Source organism: Sapajus apella, unplaced genomic scaffold, assembly GCF_009761245.1.
Source record: "Sapajus apella isolate SASKATOON/1434 unplaced genomic scaffold, GSC_monkey_1.0 scaffold3487, whole genome shotgun sequence".
Taxonomy (NCBI): domain Eukaryota; kingdom Metazoa; phylum Chordata; class Mammalia; order Primates; family Cebidae; genus Sapajus; species Sapajus apella.
Genome location: NW_022440413.1, coordinates 1 through 5173, shown reverse-complemented (window position 1 = coordinate 5173; position 5173 = coordinate 1). Strand labels below are relative to the sequence as shown.

Sequence of the window (5173 nt, the reverse complement as noted above, 5' to 3'; positions counted from 1 at the left end):
GGTACAGAGCAAGTGCCCCCAGCATCCACCCTGGGGCCTGGTACAGATACCCCCCTCAACACCCACCATTGGCCTGGTACAGAGCACATATTAACTTTTTAATACTTTCAGCTCTCTGATCCATGGCTTAGAGAGAGGGTGCCAGAACCTGTTGGCTTTGTTTCAGGCCCAGATTAGCTACATTGAAAGGGTATTCTCTTGTTTCTCAAAAGCTGAAGGAAAGGTAAAGAAGTAGGATATAAGAGAGAAGAAGAGAGGGAGAGCCAAGGGCTACCTTTTTATCCCCTTGCATCCAGGCAATGATGCATCTCACCTGTGGGCCGAGATTTTAAGAAGCAGGAGTGTCTTCTGTGGGGAACGCTCCCATGTGAAGCCCCCCCCCAAGTGTTGGGCCTCACTGTGCGTGAGCTTGATCCTGGACACAGTTTCCTGCTGGAGGCAGTCGAGCTATGGGGAAGTAGGAACGGAGAGAATAGGAATAACATCAGCCTCTATTTCTGACTACAGTGACCCTGGGTAATGGATGTGTGTGCTCTTTCGGTTCCTGTTGAGGAGTGGGTTTTATGACTCTGTTTACCAAGTTAAGTATAGCCTTTTGAGGACCAGATGATATTCCTATACTCAGATAAAGATTTATGGCTTAGCCTGTGACATTTCTAGATTGTTATCCTTGTGACCACATGTTCTGTTAACAATGATAGAGTATATCACCTGCTTACCTTTTATGACTCGTGATTATGTACCCCCTCTGCTGACATTTGCTTTTTGCAACTTTCTATGCTTTTTGCAACTTTCTGTTCCCCTTATTGTGTAGCTTACATAATGTGCACTGACATCAATCCTTATAATCTAAAGGTATATATTGGAACCCCGGACACAAATAAACTTGCTGCATAGGCATTGCCTATTCAGTCCTCCAGACCCCAGCTTTCTGTCTTATTTTCTGTGCACCCCCTCTTCCAAGCTGGGACCCTCTCGCTGGCCGAGACTCCCCAGCGGGCTCCCCGTCGCCCACATCTGGCACCCGAACGTGGGGCTTGGATACGAGGCAAAGAGGTGATGCTTCAATTCATAGGTGAGGCTGCAGCAGTAAGTTTGGTGAGTCTTCAATAATCGTGTATATATTTTCTTGATTTTTACTAAGTCTTGTATTAATCTGGAGTAAAACATGGGGCAATTAGAGTCAAAGGAACAGAATTTGTTTATACAGTTGTTACAGTCTATGCTTAAATCACATGGTCATGAAGTGAAATTGAAAACTGTGGAGGAATTTGTGCATAGTGTAAGAGAAATTTGTCCATGGGTTCCAGAAGGTGGTACTCTTGATGCTGATGCTTGGTCAATAATAGGAGAAAAGATTGAACAGTTTTGTCGTTTCAATAAGGATTTACCTCAGGCCGATGTCCTGTGAGTTGTTTGGTCTCGGCTCCGGGGTTGTGTTTGTCCTAATCAGTCTGCCTTTACTTCTGCTCCGCCTTACTCTGCTGCTGCTGCTTCCGTTAACCCGCCTCTTCAGGCTGCTTCAGCTCTATCCCACGTTCCTCCTTCTGCACTGTGTACAGGGCTGTTAGAAACTGCTGAAACTGCTTCTAAGGTTTCACATGTACAGTATCCTCTCTTGGATGAGTCAGAGTCTCTGGTCGAAGTAGTTACTGAAGGGCCAGCAGTACCGAATAAGACTCCTCAGTGGACTCCAGGACCGGTCACTTTCACTCTTCCCCCGATCTCACTGGGCAATTTCAGGATTTACTTTCACTTTGTTCTCAAGCTTTATCCACTCCGTGTCATCACCCTTTTTCGACAACACAAGCTTTTCCTCTTGTGCAGCAGTTACCTATCGTTTCTACTCCAGGTGCTGTCACGCCAGTTGCCGTATGGGCCACCACGTCTCTCCCTGTTACTCCTCTGTCTCATGCTTTACTGTCACTGCAGCGAGGTCTCTCCAATTCTGATGCTCCTGCTCTTTACCCAATTTTGGAAGTTGTTGGACAGGATGGTAATATTGTACAACAATATGACCCTGTAGCTCCTAAGCTTTTGAAGGATCTAAAAGAGGCCACGGCTCAATATGGTCCCACAGCCCCTTACACTGTTACTCTTCTTGAGAATATTGCTGTCACTGCCTTGCCTCCTGCTGACTGGGGAAGACTTGCTAAGGCTTGTCTGTCTGGAGGTGATTATTTACTCTGGAGGGCTAATTATGAGGACGCTGCTTTTGAGCAAGCAGAGCGAAATCGCCAACAACAAAATCCAGTCACTTTGGATATGCTTTTGGGTCGGGGGGAACACAAGCCTCTACCCCAACAACTTGTCTTTCCCACTGAAGCGTACGCTCAAATTAATTCTCTTGCCTTGTCTGCTTGGCGACAATTGCCTTCTGCAGATGTTAAGACTGAAGAACTTTCTAAAATTAGACAAGGACCTGATAAGCCCCCACAAATTATAGTTCCCTATACCAATGCCCAACAGCAATGGCTGTGGCAACTTTCAGATTCATGGCAAGTGGCTTTTGCAGGTTTTACAGGACAAATTTTATGTCATTATCCTGCTGATAAATTACTTCAGTTTTATTCTCAGTGTTCTCTCATTTTTCCTCAAACCTGTGTTAAGTCTCCTTTATTGTCTGCTGTACTTGCTTTTACTGATGGTTCCTCTTCAGGTGTAGCTGCGGGTACTGTTGATAATCAACCTCTCTTTTTCCAGACAGAGGAAAAGTCAGCCCAAAGAGTGGAACTGCTAGCTGTTCAACATGTCCTACAGAATTGGGATACTCCTCTTAACATTTATTCTGACAGCCAATATGTGGAGCAGCTGGTACAAAATTTGGAAACTGTTCCTTTGTCCTTTTCTGACTCCTCTCCCATCATTCATCTTTTACTTCCCTTACGGCAGTCGATCAGACATCGATCTCATCCCTTTTTTATTGGACATATTAGAGCACATTCGTCCCTGCCTGGGCCACTTGCTACAGGAAATGCCACCGCTGACCAATTAACTCAATGCTTATTTCCTGTTTTATCTCCCATTCAGCAGGCTAAAGCCTCTCATGCAATACATCATCAAAATGCAAGAAGTCTCCAATTGCAGTTCAAAATTACCAGAGAACAGGCTCATCACATCGTTAAGTAATGTATGGCCTGCTTACCTCATCTCCCAAATACCCAACATTTTGGAGTCAATCCTCGAGGCCTACAGTCTGGTCATGTTTACCAGATGGATGTTACTCATTTTTCCCCTTTTGGTAAATTACAATATGTACATGTTACTGTAGACACCTAGTCTCACTTTATGGTTGCTTCTGCTCACACAGGTGAAGCTGTCAAAGATGTCATTGCTCATTGCCCACCGGTTTTTGCAGTTACTGGATCACCAAAAATTTTGAAAACAGATAATGGCCCTGCTTATACTAGCAAAGGTTTTGCTTCCTTTTGTTCACAATTTCAGGTTTCTCATTGGACTGGAATTCCTTATAATCCCCAGGGTCAGGGCATTGTGGAACGTTCTCATGCAGTTTTAAAAACTCTATTAAACAAATTAAAGGCTAGTAAAGATTGTTCCCTTATTCATAATACCCCACACAATTGGCTACGACATGCCTTGCTTGTTCTCAACTATCTTACTTTAGATGCTGATGGTCATTCTGCAGCTGACCGCTTTTGGGGCCCTCGTTCCCCTGTCCAGGCTGAAGTCTTATGGGAAGATGTTTTGACTAACCAGTGGCATGGGCCAGATCCCGTCCTTATATGGGGACGAGGACGTGTTTGTGTTTTTCCTAGATCTGCTGAAAGTCCTCTGTGGGTTCCAGAGTGGTTGGTGAAACCTGGACCTCCTCTCAAGGGGAAAGCCTGGGATCCTGATCCCTCAACTGAGACAACTGCATTTGTCCCCTCCACTGCCACGTCATCGTCAAAAAAGACATCGGCCTGCCCAGACACACAGCATCTTCCCATTTGGGGTCAACTGAAGTGCCTTTGTGCTGAAGCAGCCCTGGAGGATGGACTATGCCCTTTTTGACAACTCCTTCTGGTCAGATTTATTTCTCTATTTGGAGACTACTTTTAGCTTTAAGCCCTAGTATTATGAAAGCCGGTAAGAGAAGCAACTATTCCCCTCAAAAACAAACAATCTATGTACAAGCTTGTGTAGCCTCCCTTTATGCTATTCTTTATGGAAATATAGCTATAAGTGAAATCAATGGACATTATTCCATAACTTGTCCCAATTGTATTCTTACAAATTATCTTGATTCAACTGTTTTTCCTACTCCTGTTATTTTACTTGTACACCAACCCCCTTATGTTATGCTTCCTGTTAACATTTCCGGTGCTCGCTTCGGCAGCACATATACTAAAATTGGAACGATACAGAGAAGATTAGCATGACCCCTGCGCAAGGATGACACGCAAATTCGTGAAGCGTTCCATATTTTTAGAAAACTACAGGCCAATATCCATGATGAACATAGATGCAAAAATCTTCAATAAAATACTGACAAGCCGACTGCAACAGCACATCAAAAAGCTTATCCACCATGATCAAGTAGGCTTCATCCCGGGGATGCAAGGCTGGTTCAACATACGCAAGTCTATAAACGTAATTCACCAAATAAGCAGAACCAAAGACAAAAACCACATGATTATCTCAATTGATGCAGAGAAGACCTTTGACAAAATTCAACAGCCCTTTATGCTAAAAACACTCAATAAGCTAGGTATCAGTGGAACGTATCTCAAAATAATAAAAGCTATTTATGACAAACCAACAGCCAATATCATACTGAATGGGCAAAAACTGGAAGCATTCCCCTTGAAATGTGGCACCAGACAAGAATGCCCGCTCTCACCACTGCTATTCAATATAGTATTAGAAGTTCTAGCCAGAGCAATCAGGCAAGAAAAAGAAATAAAGGGTATTCAAATAGGAAAGGAGGAAGTCAAATTGTCTCTATTTGCAGACGACATGATTGTATATCTAGAAGACCCCATCGTCTCAGCCCCAAACCTCCTGAAACTGATAAGCAAGTTCAGCAAAGTCTCAGGATACAAAATCAATGTGCAAAAATCACATGCATTCCTATACACCAATAACAGACTTAAAGAGAGCCAAATCAAGAACAAACTTCCATTCACAATTGCCACAAAGAGAATAAAATACCTAGGAATACAACTAACAA

The 5173-nt window shown here is 43.6% G+C and overlaps 1 non-coding gene across 1 annotated transcript; it reads left to right on the top strand.

The window, feature by feature from the left end:
- Nucleotides 1-4323: 4323 nt before the first annotated feature.
- On the top strand, nucleotides 4324-4430 carry LOC116547530. The gene has a single exon (XR_004267081.1). It is a non-coding gene; the product is annotated as a U6 spliceosomal RNA (small nuclear RNA).
- Nucleotides 4431-5173: the final 743 nt, after the last annotated feature.